Source organism: Felis catus, chromosome A2 (genome assembly GCF_018350175.1).
Source record: "Felis catus isolate Fca126 chromosome A2, F.catus_Fca126_mat1.0, whole genome shotgun sequence".
NCBI classification, from domain to species: Eukaryota; Metazoa; Chordata; class Mammalia; order Carnivora; family Felidae; genus Felis; species Felis catus.
In genome coordinates, this window is record NC_058369.1 from 59,738,218 (window position 1) to 59,762,991 (window position 24,774).

General features: G+C 53.4%; 2 long non-coding RNA genes across 9 annotated transcripts; both read right to left on the reverse strand.

The window, feature by feature from the left end:
- Positions 1-1,006: 1,006 nt before the first annotated feature.
- LOC102902645 lies at positions 1,007-24,755 on the reverse strand. 8 transcript variants are annotated; one of them, XR_006594025.1, is made up of 3 exons: positions 24,031-24,755; positions 14,305-16,793; positions 1,007-3,027 (listed from the first exon to the last, which is right to left on the reverse strand). It is a non-coding gene; the product is annotated as an uncharacterized LOC102902645 (long non-coding RNA). The 8 variants fall into 8 exon arrangements; XR_006594029.1 differs by lacking the exon at positions 1,007-3,027 and adding an exon at positions 12,679-12,736; XR_006594027.1 differs by lacking the exon at positions 1,007-3,027 and adding an exon at positions 12,690-12,740.
- LOC123383803 lies at positions 18,038-19,511 on the reverse strand. The gene is made up of 2 exons (XR_006594030.1): positions 19,381-19,511; positions 18,038-19,046 (listed from the first exon to the last, which is right to left on the reverse strand). It is a non-coding gene; the product is annotated as an uncharacterized LOC123383803 (long non-coding RNA).
- Positions 24,756-24,774: the final 19 nt, after the last annotated feature.

Consider the following 24,774-nt stretch of genomic DNA (forward strand, 5'->3'; position numbering starts at 1 on the left):
GGCAGAGCTACTGGGCTCTGGAACACGGTTGTCCAGTGACAACCAGAAATGCAAAGCCCCTCCTGACCCACATGAAGCAGAAGGGGGGTCACCTTGGGGAAGAGTGTGGCCGCCGTGAAGGAGCTCTCGTGAGCCTGGAACGGGGGCAGAGGGGCCCACGGGGAGCACACAAGGGCTGAGCTGCTGACAGCTGGGTCCTTCTCTGCCCCGGTCATAGGTGGGAGCCAGGCAGGTGTTCGTGCTTGGGCTGAGGTTGGAGATGAGACCTTGGAATGACCCCTGGAGGGTGGGGGGCCGACTGAGCAGTGTGAGGTTATTCCTTCAGTCATTCAAGAAAGACTTATTGAGCCCTCATCACCGGCCAGGCACATGGGAATGCAGAAAAGAACAAAAATAGTCAAAATCTCTCCCCTCAAAGAGCCAACCTTCTCATGGAGAAAGGGAGACAATGCATAAACATCCCAACAGGCAGCAGGCTGGATGGAGAAGAGGCAATGGCAAGAAAGCTGAACCTTGGTAAGGGCACCACGGAGGGTCTGGGGTGGGGGAGTTGTTCTATCGTACAGAGTGGGCAGCACAGGTCTTCCGGGGAAGGGGACTTTGGTCCAGGGACCTGAAGGAGGTGATGCTGTTCGTGTACCTCTTCCTGGGAGACGTGCTGTCCAGGAGCCCCGGGTGAAGTGGGAAGCGGCTAGTGGGTTTTGGACCCAGGACGATGTGGCAGCGTTCTGGATGCTGGGAAGAGGGGCAGGGTCGCATGTACATGGTGAGCCTTTGCTGGGCGCCACGGGTCATGAGACAGGGAAGCCAGAGAGGGCCCCAGAGGTGACTTTGGCCTGAGCACCCGGGAGTGACCAGAGCACGCGGTGAGTGACCGCTGGGCTCTGGAGGAATTCTCAGTCCCTGGCCAGGGCTTGGCGGTCACTCAGCAGGGCTGTAGCGCGCCTGCACATTCCAGCCTGCAGCAACCTTTATTGCTGTCGGGGAAAGAGGACGCAGACGTAAATCATTTGTTCAGTCATTTATTCACCCAGCAAACGTGTACTGAGCTCCTACTGTCTGCCGGGCACTGGAGGAACTGGAGGTCTGCGGTGGTCTCTGTCCCCATGGAGCTCATGGCCCCTTAGGGCAGAGAGATGTGAATCAGATGATGACTGTCACAGGGAGTGAGCAAAGGGCTTCGTGGACAGAAGCACTAGAGGGAGGCCCCTCCAGGGTCCATGTGAGCTGGAGAGGGTGAAGCTGAGGCGGGGAGGAGGAGGGCAGAGAGGTGGCAGGGATGATGGGGCTCTGAGGAGCAGAGGGGTTGGGGACAGGGACAGCGGGAAATCCCAAGTCAGAATGCTGAAGCAGAGCCGAGCCAGCAAATCAGGATGAAGCAGGACCCAGAGGGGCAGTGACCCACGTCAAAGGCCAGAGGTCAGGAAGGCCCCGGGGAGCTCAAGGAACTACGTGGAAGTTTCCGTCAGCTTTTGCCCTGTAACAAACGGCCCCAAAATGTAGTGCTTAAAACAACAACCACTGAATTTGCTTGTGATTCTGTGACTCTCCACCTGGGCCCGGCAGGGCTTGCTCACGTGTCTGAGGTCAGCGGGCAGGTTGTTGGAGCTGGGGGCCTCGGAGGTCCTGGGTGTGAGAGGGCTCCCCCCTGTTCCCCTGTGAGCCAGCCCGGGCCTGTCCTGCCGAAGCTGGGCAGGGGTGTGGGTGGGAGCTGCAGGGCCTTAGGAAGCCCAGGCTCAGAGGGGCACAACCTCACTGCTGCCACGTTCTGTGGACCAAGGTGAGTCACAGGCCAGCCCAGACTCAAGGGATGGAGAGGCAGCTCCACCTCTGGACGGGAGACCCGGAGGGATGACATCGCGCTTGCCGTGGTCAATGGGCTGACCTCGAGAGCAAGGAGGGGTGTGGGGTGGCCGCAGGGGGTGGAGTCTGTGTTGTGCAAGGGAACACCACTCACCTGGGGACTTCAGCTCATTAACATCTTTCAAAAGTTGGGATGGATTGGAGCAGACAAGAGCACATGTGGGAAGAGCCGTGGCTCTGGCCTCTGGATGAGAGGGAGGTGGTGTGGACAAACCCCAGGGACTAGGGAGGGAGAGGCTGAAAGAAAATCTAGAGGTCCGGGTAGATGGTTGGCTGTGGGGCCAGGAAGAGGGTGTTGGGGTGACTTTTCAGGATCTGGACCTCAGAGTTCCCCACCCAGATGACTTGGAGCCTGCCCCCAGACCTGCCCCTCCAGGAGGGAGGGTGCATCACAGGAGTGTGCACCCTGAGGCCCAGGAGAAGCAAGGGTGCTGTTTGTGGATGTGGATGTGGATGTGGGTGTGGACAGAGCGTGGGCCCCAGTGTTCATGCACGTGTGTGCTAGCCCTGAAGCTCTGGATGGGGCCGGGACGGGAGGAGAAGCAGGTAGACAGCGCCTGTGTTTCCCTCTCACCCCGGGTTCCACAGATAGTAGGGGTGAGCCTGCTGGGGTCAAGGGAGAGCAATCACCGAGCGTTGGTGGTATTTCAGAGACATTCATGTGGAGCTACAAACCGGTGGCTGGGTGCAAAAGATGGGAATTCAGGGGAGAGGTCCCGGCAGGAGACGGAAATTTACAAGTCACTGGCAAAAAGAAGGCAGACAAGGCACGAATACAGATGAAGTCACCTGGAAAGGCCGATCCCAGAGCATAGCATTGTTCCAAAGTTTTGATGAATTTCAATGAGAGCAGGGGGAAAAAAATGGTTCTCCCCTTGGGATAAATATCTTACTTGAAAGAGAAGTAAATATCAGAAAATGGCTGATTTCGTTATTTGATGAGATGAAGAAGGCCTCAAATCTGTTGCACGTGGACAAGGAAGATGAAAAGAAAAATCAACAAAGTCCAGGCGGTAATACTGGAATAATGGCTGATGTACGAAAACGGGAGATGTGGCTGACAGGCATCCAGAACGCGGGAGTCAGAAGCTCGGAGGCCTGTGGACTGACACAGGAGTTCCTCTTCAGGGCAAGACAGATAATTGCAGCATAGAAGCCAAGGGCCTTCGGGGGAGGAAAAAGCAAGGAAGGATGTAAGCCAGCGTGGATGAAAATACGCCCACTAATAAACCAAACCAAACAAACTTGAAAACTCAGTGGTAACATACAGCTGGGACATGTTTACATATTTCGCAGAAAAATGCTGAGCCCCCAGAAGCTTGCTGGCAGAAGACAGAAATTATTTTTAAAGACATGAGCTTCGGGGCGCCCGGGTGGCTCAGTTGGTCAAGCGTCCGACTTCAGCTCAGGTCATGATCTCACAGTCCGTGGGTTTGAGCCCCACGGGCTCTGTGCTGACAGCTCAGAGCCTGGAGACTGCTTCGGATTCTGTGCCTCCCTCTCTGTCTGCTCCTCCCCCACTCATGCTCTTTCTCTGTCTCTCAAAAATAAATAAACGTTAGAAAAAATTAAAAATAAAATAAAGACATGAGCTTCAAACTGCACCCCTGAGAAACAGCCCCGAGTGACAGAAGCCCTCCGGGAGCAAGAGTAAGACAAAAGGATTCTACAACCAGCTAAGTAGCGTTCCTGATCCTTTCTCAGAGTTGGAGTTATTGTCTGTCCCAGCCAGCTGCCCCTGGCATTTTTCTTCTCTATTTAACAGATGGGGAAACTGAGACCCAAACATCTGGAGGCCACACAGCTGGCAGGCCTCTGAGCCTCTGGCGGCCTCTTCCCCTGCATGGTTATGTCTTCCCCAGTGGTCAGTATCCCCTACATGTGGGCCCCCCTCTGTCACCAAGCATCCTTCATGTGACCGCTACTCTTAACTCCTGTCCGTCAACGCTTCCTCCAAGGCCCTGGGACGCAGGCTCCCCCTACCTCTGGTCCCATGTCCAACCCTTCCTGCCTGCTCTGTTGGGCAACCCGCACCATCCCAAGGGGGTGTCAACGCTTACGCTCCTGAGCAATGCTCTGTGCCCGGGGCCGCCACCCTCCCGGGTAGCGATCATCCCAGCTCCCACCTCCCGTGCGGGGTCAGGGGTGGGGAAGTGGGACTGCCTGGCGGTCAGACCCGAGCTTGACCTTCTGGGCCTCTGTTGCCTCGCATCTCTGATGAGGACTCCGTCTTCTATTTTCTTTACAGATGTCCTCCCTCAGGATGAAGGTTGTGACTTTTTTTTTGTCCCAAACTGATGGTTCTTCAAGAGCCTGGGCTCTGGCTTCAGATGGCTTGCCTTCAAATCCAGACTCCGCCATCTTTCAGCTGTGTGACCGGGGGTGAGTTCCTTCACATCTCTGTGTCTCAGCATCCTTACCTATAGGACCGGACCATGAGTGCACCTGCTGTATAAGGCTATGTGAGCATTAAGTGAATTAATACTGGCAAAGCTCTTGGAATAGAGCCTGGCCTGGGCTAAGCTCTTGGTCCCGCTGTGTGTCCTGCTGGATTCACGCCGCGGCCGCTCCCCTGCCTCAGACACCCTCATCCATCTTACAGAGTCTCCAAGTGCTCTCCTGGCTTCCACCTTATACAACCTTGCCCCTCTCCTTTGACTCTCCCTGTGTTGCTGTGGCCACACTAACTTCCTTGTTTTCTCAGCTACCGCAGGCCGGCTGCCTCAGGGCCTTTGCACCCTCTCCTCTTCCTTCCCCTAGAAAGACTGCTGTCACTTCAACAAGCCCCACTCCCAGTGGCCTGTTCCAGACTGCCTCCTGTGTCTCTGGCCTGGCACTCCTGAGCACAGCACTCTATTTCAGTTCTTCTCCACCGTGTATGCCCCTTCTGACCTCTCCTATCATTGCCTGTGTGGGCCTTTCTGCTGTCTGTTTTCTGTCTTCCCCGATAGAACACAAGCTCCTTGAGGGCAGAAGTCTTTGCCTGTGTGTTTGCTGCCGTGGTTCAAATGCCCAGGTGGTAACGGACACGCAGCGGTGACTCATAATGCGACTGAACTGGGATGTTGTGTCTGAGGCGGGCACATTCTTCAGGTCCTTGCACGGAAGGCGGAGGCCTGCACCCCAGAACCCCGCCTGACTGCCACACGCCCCAGCGCCCGGCCCACAGTCGGAGGCTCACTTCTCGGGCCCCTAGCTGTTCTCGCCCCCGAATTCTTCTGGTTTCTCCGACAGTGGCAACACGCCCAGTGCTGTATGGGACACATTTGCTCTTGCAACAAGTGGCCAGAGGCACAGAATAAAGTCCCGGTGAGGACCGAACCAGATAAAGAGCCATTTTCAGGCAGCTAAAGAGGTCTTGCTCCTGAGGATGAAGGATGGCCTGAGGCTGGGTCAGTGTGGAGGGCCCAGCCCTGCAGAGGCGAGATAGTGATCCCTCTCCCCGCCTACAAGAGGAAGGGGAGCCAGAGCCGGGAGCCGGGCAGGGCTGCTGGTGGGGCCGGCAGTAACTGGGCAAAGGGGTTAGGAGTGGGTTAACCCAATTCCCTTTGATTCTCTTATCAAGAGCCAGTGACGCACCTTGCAGATGTTAACCCAACTTTAAAAATGCAAATATCCTTGACCTAGCTCCACCCCCCCTTCCCCTTCCCCTGCCCCGCCCATTATGCTACAGGGGGTCACCTGCACAGTGGAACTGAAGTATCAGGGAATATCCGCTGTATCCATACAGAACAACCCCAGGGAGATTGTTAAGAAGTGTGTGTGTGTGTGTGTGTGTGTGTGTGTGTATTAGAATCCACTTTGTGTATTAAAGATGGACACGCTTTTCTGCTTGGCAAACCCATGGAGATGGCCTCAGGGTGGCCTCTGGGCAGGGGCACTGCGGGAGGGGGTGACAGTAGGAGGCACACTGGCTCTTTATTGAACACCCATTTCCACTTTTTGACTAACTTCCTGTGTGCATGAATTACACAGAAAACTCTGCTACCCTGAAAACAAACATAGGCGGCCACAGTCCCAGCAATGGGCATGCTGGGCACACACTTACTCACCAGGCACGGACTTCCATTCCCTTCGTGCCCTGCTCGGGGCTCAGCACAGGGAGGGCGCCTCGGGCGTTCTGTTTTGGTTTTAAATGTTTTTTTTTTTTAATTTTAGTTTTTGGGAAAGAGAGAGAGAGAGTGCACGTGTGGGAGAGGGAGGGGCAGAGAGAGAGGGAGAGAGGAGTCCAAGCAGGCTCCGTGCTGTCAGGTCCAATGCGGGCCTCGATCTCACAACCGTGAGATCATGACCTGAGCCGAAACCAAGAGTCAGACAACCCACCGAGCCACGCAGGTGCCCCTGGTGCGTTCTGTTTTGAACCAGGAAGAACCCATTCATAAGTCACCAGGAAGCCGACTGAGAGAATGTGGCGGTCCTGGACCATGCGAGCCCAGGACCGCAGATCCAGGGCTGAACGGCAGGATAGTGAAGAGCTCTGTGCAACTCCTCGCTGGCCTTGGCTGGAAACAAGCCATTCCTCTGGCCTGCTGACCTCTGCTCCACTGCCTGTGCTGACCATGCTACGGACACACTGGTGTTGTCTCGGTCTGTCTCACCTCAGTGCCTTTGCATGTGCCGAGCTCTTGGCTAGAGATGCTCTCGTGTGATTCTCAGCCTGGCTGGGCCCTTCCATGTAAGAGAAGCCTGTCTTGACATTGCAGTATAACTATGCCTTCTGCTCCTCTTTTTTCCCTGTCTCAGTCTGTGGCTGGTTTTCTTCAACCACGTTACAGGTAAGCTCTCTTCCTGACAGTTGTTCCTGTAAGCACCAGGGAGCAGGGGCTGCGCTGACCTTGTCTGCTGCCTTCTCCTCAAGCACCCAGAACAGAGCCTGTACCTGGTAGCTAGAACACACACACCTGTCTCCTTGATGCCATCCCTCCCTAGCCCTTCTGCCCTGATTCTCATGGCCCCAGAGCCCACAGAAGTCGGTAGGGGGAGTCCTCTCATGGCCCCAGTATACCCACCCCATGTGGCCTCCCCCATCTCCCCCCAGCCTCACCTGGGGTCAGTACCGGTGTGCACAGGCAGGGCAGGAAGCCATAGGGTCCCGGATGGGACATCCTCCTCCCTGGATTCCCTCCTCCCCAGTAAGATGGGGACAAAAACAGTCAAGAGGATGATGTGGTGAGCCAAGGGAGGGAAAAGCCAGAGAGGAGAGAGCTTGGGCAGATCCCAGGGAGCGGGGACGGGACAGCAGCAGGATCTGGCCATCTGGAGCGAGAGTGCAGAGAAGGGAAGCAAGGACCCTTGTCTGCAAACACAGTGACTCCCCCCCCCCCCCCCCACTTTAAAAAGTACACGTCCTCTGGAGCAAGCCTGAAAGGGACTCTTCAGGGGACAGTGACTGTCTTGGTGCCTGCAATGAACTCCGATGTTTTCCTTCCTTTCCCTTTCGATTGTACCCTTCGGTTTTGTTCCGAACAAGGCTGATTGCACTTCACTAAAGGGATCGCCATGACCCACTTACTGGGCTCTAACTTGCAGCTGGACGTAGAGGTAAACACGTCTGGCAAGCGAGCATGGAGAGAAGGTGCCATCCAGGCCTGGCTCTGCCGCTTCCCGTGCCCCTCCCCCCAGCACGTTGGGGTCGGGGACATGATGAGTGTCACACACCTTCCTCCATCCTGCTGGGTTGGGCTGGCCCCCCACCCCAGATGCCACCCCAGGCTGAGCTCGGCCTCTGTCTGGCCTCTGTCTGTCATTTCTTGCTGTGCCTTAGGAACATTCCAGCATAATCCCCTTTAGCTCAAATGCCACACCTGGGTGGTGACACACCCAGGGCACCCTGGTGTAGATGGACCAGCAGGGAAGAGCCCTGTCCCGACCTCCAAGGGTGCCCTGCTCCCAGCCACTCCTCTGCCCTGAGCCCCACTCTGCAACCCCTGGGCTGCCCGTGGCCCGGTGATGGAAGGGGGCACCTCACACAGCCTGCCCTGCCCTGGCGCTCTGACCAGGGGACGCCTGCACCTTCCTGGTGGGGAGATACTCTGAGTGTCCCGGCTGCCCACGATGACTGTGTGCCTTGACACCTGTGCTCTCCCCTCACCCACCCTGGGCCCCCACCACGTCTTGCATCTTGTGTTTTCTGAAGAGCCCCCAAAGTGGAAAAAAGCCCTTTCTGCAGGAGTCTAATCCAACCCAAAGGCTGGTCCTGGGGTTCCACACTTCATGTTCCCAAGGCCATTTCCTCTGCTGCTAGCCCGCCCCAGCCAGCGCCGGCTCTCACCTGGCTCTTCCATTGGCCACACTCCGCTCCCCACCCCCGTCAGGGACCTCTGCTGTGTCCTGGAGGCTGACCTTGCACCTCAGAGGGGATGTCTGTGTGGTTGGGCCAATGAGAGGCGCTGCAGACAATGGGAGGTGGGAGCGGAGAGGGGTGAGGCGCTTCCCCTGAACCAAGGTTCTGGCCCGATGCTGGCCCCTACCTTCCCACGCGGTTCCTCCAGCTCCTTCCGGCCTCGGTGGGGGTGACTGGTTGCGGGACTGCCCCTCACCTGCCCCACCTGCGCGGAGAGCACTGTCTTTAACTCAGTATCACCCTTTTGAGGGCGTTGTCTGTCCTTCGGGGACTCTGGCTGACTGACACACCCCAGACACTCTCTTTTGCATACAACAGCAGGATAGTCTTTTTAAAACCTCAGTCTGGTCCAGTCTCTCCCTCCCCTAAACACGCCGTGGACTCCCACTGTGCCGAGCAAACAAACAAAAATCTTTATTTCCATCTACAACAGCCTGGCGTTAAACTGCAAGTTGCAGCCCCTCAGGGGGTCAGAAGGTTAATTGCAGGGGTTGCATTCCTTTCCTTTCTTTTTCCTCCCTCCTTTTGAGGAGAGCAGAGCAGAATAGACAGAATAGAAAACCCCAGCACTCAGTGCCGGGAGTGCGGGTTAGGTGATGGGGTGAGACTTTTGCTAACACACAAGCTGGTGAAGCCGGAAGGTGAAGTCTCACCGTGGGTTGCAGTGTGCTGAATGTTGGAATCCCTGGCCTTCTCTGGCCTCCTCTCCATTGCTCCTGCCTCACCCCCACAACTGCCTGGCTCACAGCCTCGGCTTCCTGTCAGCGCTTCAAACCCACATGCTCTTTCCCTCCTGAGGCCTTTGCATGTGCTGTTCCCTTGGCCTGGATTGCCTTCCGTTGGCTCCTCCTAAGAACTCCTCCTCACCCCAGTGTCACCTCCTCAGAGAGGCCCTCCCTGGTTGGCCACCCTGAAGCAGCTTCCCTCTGTCTGTCCTGGTCACAGGACATTGGTTCCTTAGAACCTCCATGAGGACATAAAAGCTGTTGGGTGAGTATTAGTAACTGTTCCTAGCACTTATTCGCATGAGGAGTTACGCCATGTCCCTTTACTCCTCTCCTTGCTTATTCTCACTGGAATGAAAGCTCCAGAAGACGGGCTTTTGCCTCTAGTTAATCGCTGTCTCCCCAGACCAGTACTGGGTACACGGTAAGCACTGCCGTATCCCCGGGCCAGTACCGGGCATACGGTAAGTTCTCCATAAATGCGCGCCAGGTAAATGAGTGGATGAAGTGCTCCTGTAACAGAGAACAGGGAGGTTCCAGGGAAGCACATCTCAGGATGCCTTGCGTGTTTGGCGACCCTGGGTGGGGGCTGGGACTCAGAGGAGTGGGTGTGGGTGAGATGGCTGAGGGTCCTCGAGCCTCAGGCTTAGCCCCTTGCCCGCCCTGGGCCCCGCTTGTGTCAGCACCTACGGCTTGCAAGGTCCCACACAGCCCTGACCTGACAGCTGGAGCTCCCTATGGGTCCCTGCTCCTGGGATGGGTCCCTTCCTGTGGCAGAAACCTCGAGGCTAGGCACCAGGAAAGCCCCCATCCTGCCTCTGCTGTGTGTAGGTGGTGTCACCAGACACGTTCCTTTGTGTGGCTCCCCCTTCAGCTGAGAAGTCAGGATGGAAAGCTATACGTACTGTGAGGACCGAGGGAGATAGTGTGCTCTGCTGAAAGACTGATGTGCAGTGTGACATTGACAGTAAATCATCCCAAACTGGGGGCAGAGAGGGTGCCCGCCGGTTTGGCCAGTTGAAGAAGTAGCTCCTGGGTCCCACGATGGCTCATCCATTACATGTCAGTGGTGGTTCCTGAAATGCCACTGTCTGGACCCTTCCCCCACCCCCAACCGGGTAGCTTCTCCCGAATCCTCTTCTGTAGGGCAAATGCCTTTGGGAAAGGCCGTGCCATAGGGCTCAATAGGGCTCCTGCTCGGCTTACAGTGGAAAAGAGTTTTTCTTGAAGGTGGGGATTATGCAAAAGGCCAACTCATGACAGGAGGAAGTGCTGAAGCCGGGAGAGCGTGCAGGGAAGACTGGTCATCCAGGGATGGCTGGCCTTGACTTTTAGACACAGGGGACGTCCTAATCTTAGCACACACCCATCCAAATAATCCCAGCTGGACTAAAGAAGCAAGTGAGAACACCGAACCGTGACAGCACTGGAAGCAATGCAACAGGGCGAAAATGTGACTAATCCACAGGTAACCCTGAAAGAGAGGAATTTGCTAGATATGACCCCAAAGGCAGAATCCTTAACTGCATTTGGCTCCATCAATCTAAAAAAAAAATCCTGCAGCTTCAAAACGTGGCTGGTCACATCCCTGGTGCATAGAGTTCACGCATCCTTCCTGTGTAGCTCCTACACACCGGTAAGAGAAATATCAGTATCTCTATACAAAGTAGAGATAAGACTCCACGAAGAAACACAAACTGCCAGTAAAATATAAACACAGGAAAAAATGCAACTTCACCAATAATCCAAGAGATACACATGAAAACAATGGCACTTTTTAAAAAACCTGACACACTGGCAAAAACTGCCCAAAATGTTGTCACTTTTTATGAAGTGCTAATATTCAGTACCGACCAGGATATTGGAACTTGGGGATTGAGATTCATTGATGGCAAGGATCCAGATTAATATAATTTTTGGAGGACAAATTGGTCAAAGAAACCAAATCTAAAAATACCCCTTGACTCAGAAATCTCACTTTTCAAATTTATCTTTAAGAAATAGTAGGATAAGTACACAAAGACTATTGCAGTTTTGTATATATGAAAATTTGGAAACAATGTAAATGTCCTTCAAGAATGGATTTGGTAGGGGGCACCTGGGTGGCTCAGTTGGTTAAGCATCCAACTTTGCTCAGATCATGGTCCCATGGTTCATGGGTTCAAGCCCTGCGTCGGGCTCTGTGCTGACAGTTCAGAGCCTGGAGCCTGCTTCGGATTCTGTGTCTCCCTCTCTCTCTGCCCCTGCCCCACTCATAGTCTGTCTCTCTCTGTTTCTCTCAAAAAGAAATAAACATTAAAAAAAAATTTTTTTTAAAAGAAAAACCAAATTTGGTAGGATCCCTATGTTATACAGCTGAAACTAATATAACATCATATGTCAATTATGCCTCAATAAAAAATAAAGATATATTATTAAAAAAAAAAGATTTACCAAATATAGAATACTAGGCAACTTAATAAAAGTAATTGCTATTGGGGCACCTGCATGGCTCAGTCGGTTAAGTGTCTGACTCTTGATTTCAGCTCAGGTCATGATCTCATGGTCATGGGATTGAGCCACACGTCAGTCTCCATGCTGGGTGTGGAATCTGAGATTTTCTTTCTCTCTCATTCTCTCTCTCTCTCTCTCTCTCTCTCTCTCTCTCTCTCCTGCCCCCCCCCCCCATTTGCTCTCTCTCTTTCAAAAAAAAAGTAAAATGTTTAAAAGTATCTGCTTTTGGGGCACCTAGGTGGCTCAGTCGGTTGGGCATCTGATTTTGGCTCAGGTCATGATCTCATGGTCCGTGAGTTTGAGCCCCACGTCAGGCTCTGTGCTGACAGCTCAGAGCCTGGAGCCTGCTTCGGATTCTGTTTCTCCCTCTCCCTCTGCCCCTCCCCTGCTTGCACTCTGCGTCTCTCTCAAACATAAATAAACATTAAAAAATTTTTTAAAAAACGTAACTGCTATTAATTTATCATTATTGGCACAGGAAGAGGTACACAATATATTGTTCTGTTTGAAAAGGCTCTAGAAACAACCCAAGTGTCCATCAATGGATGAATGGATAAGCAAAATGTGATAGAATATGGTTCAGCCTTTAAAAGGAAAGAAACGCTGTCACATGCTACAACATGGGTGAACCTCAAGGACATTCTGGTTCATGAAAGAAGCCAGTTACCAAAGGACAAATATTGTATGATCCCACTCTTATGAGGCCCCTGGAGTGGTCAAACTCACAGAGACAGAAAGTAAAGGGGTGGGTGCAGGGGCACGGGGAGGGGAATGGGGAGTTAGTGTTTAATGGGGACAGAGTTTCAGTTTGGGGAGATGAAAAATTTTGGAAATAGACAGTGGGGATGGTTGCACAACAGTGTGAATGTACTTAATGCCACTGACTGCACATTTCAATGGTTAAGATGGTCAATTTTATGTTACATGTTTGTAGTCACGAGTTTTACAAAGTCTCTAAAATAGTATGTATGATGTGTTTCCATTTTTGTAATGTAGCAAGAAAACGTTAACAATGATGGGATTACAGATGAGCGTTTTCTTCTTTTTTATACCTGTCTGTATTTTCTGATTTGAGGGCAGTGAGAGCATTTACTACTATACTAGTAAAAAACCTATTTAAAAAATTACATACCGGGGCACCTGGGTGGCTCAGTCGGTTAAGCGTCCGACTTCGGCTCAGGTCACAATCTCACGGTCCGTGAGTTCGAGCCCCGCGTCGGGCTCTGGGCTGATGGCTCAGAGCCTGGAGCCTGCTTCCGATTCTGTGTCTCCCTCTCTCTCTGCCCCTCCCCCGTTCATGCTCTGTCTCTCTCTGTCTTGAAAATAAATAAACGTTAAAAAAAAAATTAAAAAAAAATTACATACCAAGTTGCACAATCAAACGATATTTTTTTTCTGGTTATAGAAGTAGTATATATTCATTGTAGAAAATCTGGAAAAGTGAAAAATAGAATGCTAAAAAAAGATCACTTGTAATCCCATTATTCAATGTAAATACTTTCATTTAAAAAATTTTTTTAGGGGCGCCTGGGTGGCTTAGTCGGTTAAGCATCCGACTTCGGTTCGGGTCATGATCTCACGGTCCGTGAGTTCCAGCCCCGCGTCGGGCTCTGTGCTGACCGCTCAGAGCCTGGAGCCTGTTTCAGATTCTGTGTCTCCCTCTCTCTCTGCCCCTCCCCTGTTCATGCTCTGTCTCTCTCTGTCTCAAAAATAAATAAACGTTAAAAAAATTTTTTTTTAAAAAGAAAAAAAATTTTAATAGTTATTTATTTTTGAGAGAGAAAGAGAGAGAGCGAGAGAATGAGCAGGGGAGGGGCAGACACACACACACACACACACACACACACACACACACACAGAATCCGAAACAGGCTCTAGGCTCTGAGCTGTCAGCACAGAGCCCAATGCGGGGCTTGAACTCACGGACCTTGAGATCATGACCTGAGCTGAAGTCGGATGCTTAACCGACTGAGCCACCCAGGAGCCCCTCTAATGTTTTCTATAAACATATATTCTTTACATAATCACATATAGAATAACTCCTACATAAATTTTTCATCCTGCTTTTTTTCACTGTAACTTTTATCAAATAGTCTTGTGAAAACCCAATTTAAATAGATAAATGATATTCCACTACATGGAATGGGGCATTCCCCAATGGGGGCATTGTTCATTATCACTTTCCTTTGGCTGGACATTCATTCAGTGGTTTCTAATTTTTCTCAGCTGGAAGCAACATTGGGAAGAACAAGCTTGTATAGAAATCTGCCAACAAATCCGATCACTTCTTTGTGATCAGTTCCTAAAAGCAGACTTACAGACTGAAAAGTGATGTCTATATTGCAAGGTTGCTTTCTGGAAATGTACCCCTTCCCAACAGTGTTATAACTTAAAATATCCTTGTCAGTTGGATGAAGACGGCACGTTTTCATTTGTGTTCTTTTGATCAGTGGTGACGTTAGAAATTTCCCTGTGCACGCACTGGCCATTTGCGCATTCTGTTTACGTCTTTTTCCCACTTGGGTCACCGTTTTCCTTGTTGTGTTTTGAAATGACAAGGATTCCTCCCTGAATCTGCCAGGTGGCTATTGTCAGGCTGGTGTGGTGCCCGCCCAGTGCTCTCGGTATCTTCGTATAAGTCCAAGATTCTGACACAGACCCCCCTGCTTACCTGTGAAGCCTGCCCTGTGGGTGCCAATCAGTGGTCACTTCCCAGCCCCACTGGTTCCCTGTGGTTTGCTTGGGGCCCAAGATAGCTAGTGACTTCCTGGACTACCAGGATAGGCACCTGGGGAAAGGAGATGGGGACCTCAAGTACAAGGGTGGCTTAAAAAGCACACACTAAACCTCGAGGGCTTTAACTAGGCAGGAATGACTCACCAGCTCCCTGTTATCCATCAACATCTCTCTGCCTGAGCGAGGAGGGGCCGGATTTCACTGGGAAGGTGATTTTGATCCATCTTCGTTTCTGCATGTGAATTCAATTCCTTCCATTGAACCGTGGCTCTGGCATTTTTCTCTCATAATTTCCGTCTGTCGCTTTGATTTGGTTCTCAGGTGTGTCCATTCTGCTATTCAGTCTTGGTTGGATTTTCATGATTACTGTGAACGCTTACGTTTTCGAATGTTCTTTCCTGTTCTCTGAATGCTCCTTTTTCATAGTGGTTGGTTCTTGTTTTACAGGTTTGCTATTCCCGTGGTGATAACAACAGCGTCTGCGTCACAGAGAAGTTGTGTGGCTTAAGCGAAGTGGAAGTTGTAAAGCACTTAAAATAATGCCCGACATATAGAAAACACTCATAAATGCTAGCCCTTAGCTCCAAGCCTGGTGTATAACAAGCACTTAATAAAAAAGTTACCTGACGTATTAGCAGCAGTTCATAGAAGCTTTTCCAAGAAAGTTTGGGCGCTCAGGGGCTGTGTCAATGGCCTGGGGTGCATTGCTTGCCCCCGGCCTCCCAGTACAGTCGAGGGAGCCACCCACAGCCTGATTTCACCTTTCCTTCCCCAAGACTGTGCCTCAATGGCCTCGAGAGACTATTGGTTCAGAGTCTTCCACTGAGGACCCCTCAGAGGCTATTTTGGCCAAACGTTTGGTGCAGAGGGGAAAACAGTCCCACAGAGTATATATAGTGACTCGCTCTGATCTCTGCAGCTGGAGACAGGACAGGACTGCAGGTGTCTGGCTTCCCAGCCCCACTGGCAGACAGACACAAACCCAGCCACACAGCTCACACCCCAACCTTGTTCTCTCCCAGTGACAGTGGCTCCTTCTGCGTGGTGGCCTTAAAGGGCAGAGGCATCCCTTCCCTTTTTCTTTCCCCTTCCCACGGGCTAGAGCCCACGTGTAGCTGTGAGTCGTCATGTGGGAGAGGGCAAGGCCCTGCGGGGAAGGAGCCTGGCAGGCAGCAGTCTGGCCTGGTGGGTGGGTGCGAGATGGATTCCTCTCTTATTTACAACGCTGCTAGTCTCGGAGCCAGTGTCACATCTTTGTCCTGGGCCTCCCCCCTCCCAACAGTGGGCTGGAAGCTTGGCTCAACCCCAGGCCTGTGCCCACTTGGCTGCTGGTCACTACTTGGACCTCCAGAGCCATGCAAGATCCCCTAGGCCTAGGTGCAGTGGGATCGTCCAGAGGTTGTGGGGGTAAGGACAGTAAGGACTGAGTGACAGAAGATGCTGAAGAGGCGAATGCCAGGTGTCACTGCTGGAGCTGGGCTTCATCTGTCTCCTGCCCTGGGAATTGTGTGAGGTCTGATGCCCTGACCCACTCCCTCCAGGCTCCCACCTGACACCTTGCTAGGGGACCCTCTCTCCAGACCCTTCTTCTACTGCCCCTTCCCAGGGTTTCAAAGCCTTCTCCAGGAAGCAACAGACGCCTCCCAAATTCCCATGACCTTGTTATTTTCCGGAACCTGGGCACCACCTCCTGCTGGCTGGGCTGCGTGATTTCTAGTAAGTGACTTCTCCACGCCTCTGTTTTCCCATCTGTAGCATGGACCAAGTAGGAGGGGGGCTATGGGGGTTAAATAAAGTCACCTGTTTAAAGAGATTAGCACAGGGGCCCCTGGGTGGCTCAGTCGGTTAAGCTTCCGACTTCAGCTCAGGTCACGATCTCACGGTTTGTGGGTTCGAGCCCCGCATCGGGCTTAGGGCTGACAGCTCAGAGCCTGGAGCCTGCTTCAGATTCTGTGTCCTTTCCTCTCTCCCCCTCCCTACTCATGCTCTGTTGCTCTCTCTCTCTCTCTCTCTCTCTCTCTCAAAAATAAATAAACATTAAACAAAATTAAAATAGATTAGCACAGCGTTGGGCATACTTCCTGCCTTCCCCTTGCCCACTTGACTTTTGCCCAGGGGACTCCTGCTGTTTCCAACCAGTGGGCCCATTAAGTTGTATCCCATGCAGGGTTGCCGAGCGCCCCCCAGAGGAAGCTTCCCTTCTCCACTGACTTGCTAGGCCAGCAGCCAGCTTGGATGATGATGCTTCCCCCTTCCTGGGTACACGGAGGTGGGGTAGATGCAGCACCGAGAGCAGTGGTGGTCTTGTGAGGACTGCTGGTCCCAGGACTGCAGGCTGGTGTGAGGTCTGATGCGGGGGTCCGCCTCTGCTGCATCCAGCCGTTCTGGCTCCATCCTGACTCCTGACTGGGAGATCCTCTCTGAGGGGCAGGGAAGGGTACAGGTGGCCTGGGAGGAGCAGCAGGGTGAAGCGACAGTGGGGACGCTGTCCTGGGGCCAAGCTCCATAGCCTGGGATGGGAGAAGAGAAGTCTCTGGAGCGAGATAGGTCTCAGTTCTCTTTTTGTCTTTGCCAGTGCATTTGCTGTGTGACCTTGGGTGAATTGTCCACCTCTCTGGCCTCAACTTTCTTTTCTGTAAAACGGGAAGAGTCAAGATGTGAGCGCTGCCCCCCGTGTCACAGCGCCGGGCCTGGCACGCTGCAGACCCCGCCCTCCTCCACCTGTCTCAGAGTGTGTGGCTGTGAAGGGTCCAGCATAGACCCGGCACATGGTAAGTCCACCCTCTTTCTCCGCTGCCCTCTCCGGCAGCCTGGGACTGGTGAGGCTGCTTGGCAGCCCTTACCATGAGGCAGATCTGGGCTTCCTCCCTCGCCGGTGGTGGTAGGTGTCAGCAGGAATTGGATGACTAGGGTGGGCTGGCCGCTGTGATTGGCCGTGCTGCCTCCATGACGTGAGTCCTCAGTGTGACCCTCACTGAGGGGGCCAGGAGCAGGGGCTCGAAGCCCTCCTTCGCCTGGTGGCCTGGCTCGTGTGTCAGCGTTGGGACAAGTGTCTACCTGATTTCAGCAGGCTGGCAGCTCCTGCATTAGGGGAGGGGCTGCATCTCAACACTCCCTTCTAGCCTGGTGTGCACTGTCCAGCGTGGTGGCCGCCAGCTGCATGCGGTACCTTACTGGACAACAGGCATACATGGAGCATTTCCTGCCTCACAGAAGGTTCTAGCGGATAGTGCTGCTCTAGATTTCTATACAACTTCACCCCATGAGCTGGGCGCTGCGGCAGTCCCCGAGATGGCTGAGAAAGGGTCCAGCCCCCAAAGAACTCATTCACTCCCTCATCCTACAATAATCAAGGACCTTCTAGGTGCCGGGAGCACATGGTGATGACCAAGGTGGACCTGCTCCCTGGCTTCACAGAGCTTCCTGTTCTACAGGCAGCCAAATCTCTGCCGTTAACAGAGACTCAAAGTAGTGTTGGCTTAAACAAGCTACACTTTGAGTTTTCTCTCCTTGAAATCCCACGCTGGTGAGGCAGTGCACTCTGAGGCTGTTTGGGTCTGTATTCCTTCTACCTTGTCCATCCCTCCAGCAGACAGCATTGGCCTTGTGTGCCCGCATTCCAGCCAGCAGGGAGGAGGAGGGAACATGGAAGGAGGCACGCCCCTTCTCTTCCCAGGGGAACTCAGAAGGGACAGCCATCACTTCTGTGTACATCCCATTGGCTAGCTGCAAGAAAGGCTGAGGAATGCAAGCTTTCTTTGGGGCAATACTGTGCTCTGCTGAAAACTGGGAGTTCTGGGAAGGGATGGATAGGGATCTGAGGACTGGCAATCTTTGCCCCAGAGAGACAAGCGTGAAAGAAATGAACACACATAAATGGATAAACCTTGAAAAATTCTTTGAAGGAGAGGCACATAGTGTAGGGAAAACATATAAAGGAGCTCAGGTAGGCTTCCCTGAGGAAGTGACATCTGAGCTAACAGGAAAGAGGGGTTAGAGGGCTCACAGTAAAGGAACAAAGGCAGTGGTGGGTGCAAAGGCCCTGTGATCACAGGAAGCATAGCACACTTCGGAAACTTAAGAAAGCCTGGTCCACAAAAGAATACGCAGAAATCTGTGGACAGGGCAGATACAGTCCCCAAGAATGGCCCTTAGAAAGGAGCTACGTGGTGTTGGGACTCAGATACCTACTCTGTTCCAGGCACCTTTCTAAGGTTTCTGTGTGTGTTAATGCGTTTAACCCTTGAACAACCTATGAGACAGCTACCCGGGCCAGTTCTCATCTTCAGAGAGCAGATGCCAAGAAGGGGTTAGACGTGCAAGAGGCTCGGGGGGCAGTGCCTGTGGAGGATGAGGGGAAGGAAGTAGGAGCAGGAACTGGCAGGGAGAGCCTTCGATCTGGGTGTGGGGTTGGCACCCGTGAAAGGAGAAGGGAGGAGGGAGGATGAGGAGGGAGAGCCTCGGGCTGCAGTGCAACCGGGAGACAACTGGGCCACACTCGGTGGAAAGCCCCAGGGGTCAGCCTGCCTGTGGGGAAGCGGGGGTCAGGCAGGAGCGGCGGCTCCAGTGCCTAACATCCTGGCTTCTGGGTGAAGCTCGGCCAGATCCCCAGGTGGGGGCTGCTGCTGGAGGCGGTCACTCAGCAGTGCTCCGTGTGGCAGCCCTTTAAGAGAGACTGAGCAGGACACCTGCATGGCCGAGGCACGATTGCTGTTGTCCCCGCATCGTAGGTATGGTGGCCCACAAGGGGAAACAACGCTCCTAGAGTTACGTGGCTCGGGGGTGGCAGGAGCATGATGTGAGCCCAGGCAGGTCAGTGCAGAGTCCTTGCTGTCCTTGGGTGGGACAAGTGGGGCAGGAGGCGCGTCACTCAGAGCCATGGATGCCTGGGGAAGTTAGGGCGCCGACCTTTTACTGTGACCATGGGGAGCCAGTGTGGGCTCTGAGGCAGGAGACTGCTCTGCCTGGCCACCTGCGTCCCCCCGCAGCATGGCCATCCTGCTGCCCCCACACATGACTAGGTGGGAATTGCTGGATGAAGCACTGGGTGAGGGGGGTGCCGGGATGGGGGCACCCTGGGGGGTTATGATGTTACTATATCCCCCCCAATTTGTACGTTGAAATCCTCAGTACCTCAGAATATGTACTGTATTGGGAGACACAGTCTTTACAGAGGCAATTGAGGTAAAATGAGGTCATTGGGGTGCCCATGCATCTCACCTGACAGGTGTTAATAAGAAGAGGAGGTTAGGGCCTGGCCCACGTGAAGAGTCGGAGAAGGCCACCATCCACAGAAGGAAGCAGGAAGCAGGATTGCTTCATCTTGATCTCAGACTTCTGGCCTCCAGAACCGTGCGGAAATCATGCGTGTTGTCTGAGCTACCTGGTCCGTGTTACTTGTCACAGCAGCCTGGGCTTACTAGTACCCCGGGGCAGAGGGGCAGGCCTAAGGGGTTTTCCTTGGGACGCCTGGTGACGTCTGCGAGCTGTCAAGGGGAGATGTCTGGGGAGGATTTGGAGCTGGGGGCTGGGGGGAGGCCAGGGCCGCAGACATCCCATGCCCCATGGACGTGGTTTATGGGACCACACACAGGGCTCCTGCCGGGGAGCAGAACGGCAGAACTGGCGAGGCCCACCAAGCATGTTCGGGACAGGCCCTGCCAGGCCTCGTGTCTCATCCAAGCCATCTGGCTGTGGGTGTCCCGGGCCCTGCGGTGGGCCCAGCCCCTCAGCCAGGCCTCGAGCCCGCCAGGACAGGGCCCCACGGGCCCGAGGGGGCAAGTGTGTGCGGACCCTGCCATGACCGCATCATTGGCCCCTGCGAACAGGCGCCCTGTCTGAGCATCATTTCCTCATCTGTGATGCCGGCCTCTGGGGTGCCGTGAACACACAACAAAGTGAGCATCTTTGAAGTGCAATGCGTGCGCCTCCATATTATTAACCCGAAAGCTGGAGATACCTTTTACCTTTACCACAGTAAAAGGTTGCCCCCAGACGGGCCTGTGGAAGAGAGACTTTGGGTGAGGATGGGGGCGCGGTGGGAGGCAGAGGCTTTCTGGGCAAAGGTTAGGAGAGGGGGGCTTCAAGCTCTGCCAGGCTCCCTGAGAGGAGCCACGCCCACTGGAGAGACACAGCCAGCTGACAGTGACCCACAGGGGACAAATGCAACGTCACGTTCCTCCCATCCTCACCTGTCACCAGTGCCTCCCACTGGCCAAACCCTCTCGGAAACCAAAGGGCCCCCGTTCATGGTCTGTGCAGATAAGCCTCTGGGGGCACAGAGCAGGGGCAGAAGGGCAGAGAGAGATCTGGAGGGGCAAACACAGAATGTGCAGCACACAGAAAGGGGCATCATTCGCTTCCTTTGTAGACACAAAAGAGACAAGCATAGTATGTACAATTAGGTCACATGGAAACAGAAATGCTGAGTGGAACTGAGGCCGAGTGCAATTTTACTCTTCATTTCATGCCTTTCTGCAGTGCTTCAACACTAAAACAATGTGCAGGCGTTACTTTTAAGAGGCTCAAGGGGTGCCCGGGGGGCTCAGTCGGTTAAGTGCCTGACTCTTGATTTCAGCTCAGGTGGTGATCTCAGTTTCTGAGATCGAGCCCTGCGTCAGGCTCTGCGTTGATGGTGTGGAGCCTGCTTGGGACTCTCTCTCTGCCTGTAAGCTCTCTCTTTCTCTCTCTCAAAATAAATAAATAAACTTCAAAAAAGAAAAGAATTATTCAAACAAATGGCTTGGATGTCAGTCCAAGTGGCTTGGGCTTGCACCTGCAAGGGGACAGAGAATCTACACCTTTGGTTCCATCCACAGTGTGGCCACTGTTTCATAGGCTTTCTTGTATTTTCCAGCATTCCAGAGCACGTCCTGGACTGCCTCCTCTCCAAGGGGACCTGGACATACGCTTCTCAGCAAAGTTGCTCCCTCTTCCCCAGGAGGGGCTCCTTGCTGCCCTGTTAGAGCTCATTTACTGCCATTATCCAGCTGCCCCCTGGGGGGGGGGTGCTGTGTGCCAGGCTTCCCATTCCCCAGCATTGCCCAGCCCAGTGCTGCTAACCGCCTGTCCTCAGTCTCTGGACCTTTCCAATGCCTTTTCCCATCTATTACTGTTTTGGCTCCTCCAACAACCCTGGGAGGTAATGAAGTCAGGGGTCCTGGCACCCATTTTATAGATGAGGAAGCTGAGGCTCTGATGGGCAAAGTAACTTGGACAGACTCTACCAGGACCGGAGGCCAGGCTGCCACAAACACAGTCCCGTCGGGCTGAGACCCAGGCTGCCTCCCAGTCTGGAATTCTAGCAGATGCCAGAGAGACCACCATTTATGGCAGAGATGGGGAGGAGGGAAGCTGAGGAGCCCTCTGTCTCCCGGAGCTGTGCCTGTGTCCTCGAAACAGGGAAAGCTGGAGCCCCTGCCCTAGAGGTGAGCCCCACTTCTGTCCCTGGGGTCTTTGCAACCGTTCAGGGCTGGACAGGCACCAGGGACTCGGGTCCTTTTCTGTGGGAGATGATGTACAAGTAGGGAAGGAATTAATTGCGTGAGAACATTGGGGGTTTTCATTGCTATGAAGAGAAATATTTCTTTCTCTTTGTCATCTGTTTGGAAAACCACTACCTGGTTTCTTTTTCTTCTAACAGAGTCTCCCCACAATATGGGGAGAGTTTTTCTACTTAGATACAGCCATACCTAACTGCTCAGGTGGACATTCAGCTACTTAGGCTGCCAGTGTCCCCACATTCACTCACTCATTTATTTATTTTCTCAACAAAAGTTTACTGAGGCCCTACTACATGCCGGGCACAGTGCCACAAAGGATAGGCATGTGAGACCTGGTCTTGCCTGGAGGTGGGAGAGGTTTTTACGGGACTATGTCCCCAAGAAAGGTAAGTTTGAGCTGATGGCTGAAGGATGAATACAGTTCACCAGGCCAAGGTGGGTGCTGGAGGGAGGAGGAGACTGAAGCAGAGAGAAGGCACCCTGTACAAAGGCAGTCCTTGGAAACTAGCTTGAGGGTGCTCTGGGTCTCTTTGGGGAAAACCGTTCTAATTTCTCCAGTGGCCAACTCCTTAACTCATTTGGGGTAGGTCCCTCAGCCCTGTTGAATTCCTCTCAAGCCGACCTTTTTGCTTTAAGTCAGAAATTCATTAATTCAACAACTGAGCACTTACTATGTGCCTGATGCTAGAAATATGAAGGGAACAGGTGGAGAGAAATCACTGCTTTGGTGGCGCTTACATTCTATTAGAGGAGACAAAAACAAATAAAATATAAAATATATAATATATAATACATTAGCAGGGAATAAATGCCAATTAAAAAGTTAAACAGGATAGGGGAATAGGAAATACTAGGGAGAGTGTTAACATTAAGAGAGAGAGAGAGAGAGAGAGAGAGAGAGAGAGAGACAGCAAGTGGGGGAGGTACAGAGAGACAGGGAGACACAGAATCCGAAGCAGGCTCCAGGCTCCCAGCTGTCAGCGCAGAGCCCGACTCAGGGCTCAAACTCACAGACTCACGGACCGTGAAATCATGACCTGAGCCGAAGTCGGCCCCCCCAACTGAGTGAGCCACCCAGACGCCCCAGGGAGAGTGTTAACATTTTAGACTGGGTGGTTAAGGCAGGCCTCCCTGAGAAGATAACATGCGGAGAAAACCCTGAAGGAGGCGAGAGAACCATGTCATTTGTGTGGAAAGAGCTTGTACAGGCAGTGGGAAGAGCACATGCAAGGGCTCTGAGGTAGGACTGTGTCTGGTATGTTTGGGGAACTGCAAGGAGGCCAGTGTGGCTGGAATGATGTGAGCAAGGGGAAAGGAGTAGAGTGTAAGGTCAGGGATCTAATTTTGGGGGGGAGGCGATCCTGTAGGGCATTGCAGGCTGTGATGCTGGGAACCCCTGGAATGTTCTGAGCCAATGAGAGACATGATCTGACTCAGGTTGTAACAGGAGCACCTTGGCTGTCCTTCAGTTTCTTCCCCTCCCCCCAGTTTTATTGAGACATAATTGACATGCAGTATTGTATGAGTTTAGTGTGTACAACATAACAGTTCGACACCTATTCTGTGAAATAATTACCGTAGTTTTAGTTAGCAGCCATCATCTCATATAGATATAATAAAAAGGAAACGAAAAAAAAGGAAAAAAATTTTCCTTCTGGTGAGAACTCTTGGGACCCACTCTCTTAATCACTTTCCTGTATATCACACAGCAGCACAGTGCATCATGTTGCACATGACTTCCTGGGACTTAGTTCTCTTACACCTGAAAGTTTGTACCTTTTGATCCCCCTTCTCCAAATCCTTCTCCCCTGACCCTCTGCCTCTGGGACCACAAGTCTGATCTCTTTTTCTATGAGTTTTTTTGTTTGTTTGTTTTTAGTTTTTAAAATTTCACAGAGAAGTGAAGTCACACAGTATTTATCCTTTTCTGCTTTTCAGTTTCTGACCACCTACGTGCTGAAGCTGCTATGGATGTATTTCACCTTTAACACCAGTGTCCCCTAACCTGTCCCCCCCCCCCCAGCCCCTGCCACCCCCAGCTGGGTTTGGCTCCTGGTGGCAGCAGGAGCCACATCCCTGGCCCCAGCTGGGTATACGGGGAGGACCACATGACCCAGGGGCAAGCACCAGCCTGGACTTAGGAGCCCAGACCCACAGCATTCCAGAGAGCAGGGAAAGGTCCTGGCTATGAGTACGCTGCTCTGGCAATACACTGGGAGAAAAGTGGAGGGAATGCTATCTCCCAGGCCAGGAAGGGAAAGGATGTCAATTCCTTAGAAGGAGCTCTGCCCACGTGTCCCTGTGTTGCCCGGAAAATGCCCTCCGGGGGCAGGCGGACAGGCTCTGCCTCACCCCCTCCTCTCCTTACCAGCCGAGTCACCCGGGGAGGACCCGTGGCCCCTCACAGTCCATGTCTTCATCTGTAGGCTGAGGATCCAACAGGAGTGTGAGTTAAAGGGCGTTAGCAGGGTGCGTGGCACCATCGGCTCACTGCCACCTCTTGGGCAAGTTCCTCTGGGCCTTGCTCTTCCCACCTCCGCGCGGAGTGCCAAAGCGTCCCGGGACTGCTGCGGACCACAGCAGCCTGAGAGTGAAGCACAGGTCGGTCCTCAGGAAGGTGGCCCAGACCTGGGGGTGTCACTGATTCGAGTCAGGGGTCAGACGCCCTAGGCCGTCCTGGAGGCTGGGAGGCTCCGAGGCAGCGCAGCGAGCATGCACTTTCCCGAGGGTAACCGTGATCGCTAGGCAGAAACACCGTACCGTATTTCTCCAACAGTACGTCCCCAGGGTAACCCCCCACTTTATCCGGCCCACAGCCGGAGGCCAGCTGCGGGTACCGGAATGGAGGTGGGAGTGAGGGTGGCGGTAGAGGCCAGACCTGCCCTGGCGGCCTCATGACGCCCGCCCCCTCCTGGACTCCATTTATCGCGGGGCCCGCGGCCAGTTTCCCGTCCTCACCTGGGGACCGACCTGCAGAAGCGACGCCCGCGGACTGCGCGAGGCCACGGCCGGGATGGGGGGAGGGGAAGTGGCAGGAGAGCCCGCGCTGCGCGCAGCCGACAACTCCCAAAGCCTGAGCGAGGGGCTGGGGGTGGGACCAGGGCCGGGGCTG